Genomic DNA, 1,204 nt, shown 5'->3' on the forward strand with positions numbered 1-1,204 from the left:
CGAGCCGGGTTGCCAGATTCGCGTCCCACTTTCGGTTCACAATCACGCGATTAATACGATTCCCACCCTCACTGTCTACACAGACTCGGAGGAGAATTATGATAACCTCAGATTACACCGAGAACCCCTTTTAATCACGCTAGTAAATAGAAAGATGGATAAACAGTAAGATTGACAGATGGATGTTGTGGGTTAATTGAGGGTTAATTATATCAATCTGGCAACGCGGTATCTTTCGGCCAACGCGCAAACGGCGTTCAAGCGACAGAAACGCCGGGAGCGCGCAGAGCCAGCCACCGGGAGCGCGCACGACGAACGGGCACAGGCGCGGGCTCGGTGATTAAAAAATAAAAAATAAAAAAATAAAAAAAAAACTTATAAGAAAAAAAAGGTAATAATTTTTTTTTAAATGTAAACATGCGCTTTTATTTTTTGGATTCTTTACCATTTTGGAAGTATTTACAATTAAATATTATATATAATTTATTTTTAATTGTAAATGGTATATACATATATAATATATACATAATCATATATATATACAAAATTTTATATATATATATATATATATATATATATATATATATATATAATTAATATATATATTAATATATTATTCTTTATATATATATATATATAAAGAATAATTTTTATTCGGACGTTTTTTAAAAGTATTAAAAATATTTTCTACATTATTATTATTGTTATTATTATTATTATAATATATATATATATATATATATATATATATATATATATATATATATATATATATATATATATATATATATTTTTTTTTTTTTTACATTTATACCTATATGATCTATATTGCAATTACTGTAAATCAAGTACTGCCCCTTAAACATAAAAAAGTTTGTAAAATATTGGATGATAAAGGATAATAAATAATACATAAATAAATATTTGGTGTGAATATATAAGAGCTTAAAATTTAACAATTATTTTTGTTATTACCATTAGACATTTGCAGTTCTGTCAATTGTGTTTAATATGAATAAAATATCACCTCAAACATCAATTAAAACGCTCAGGAATTTTATTTTTTATAAATATGTGAATATTAAAGTTTATGAAAATTAGTGGAGTTTTTTTTAGTGCACGCACTTTATAATTTTTTTTTTTATTATTTCTTTAACTTTTAACTTAAAGCCGTGTCTTTTATAAATCCGTGATCGATGCGCTA

Source organism: Silurus meridionalis, chromosome 6, assembly GCF_014805685.1.
Source record: "Silurus meridionalis isolate SWU-2019-XX chromosome 6, ASM1480568v1, whole genome shotgun sequence".
In the NCBI taxonomy this organism is placed as follows: domain Eukaryota; kingdom Metazoa; phylum Chordata; class Actinopteri; order Siluriformes; family Siluridae; genus Silurus; species Silurus meridionalis.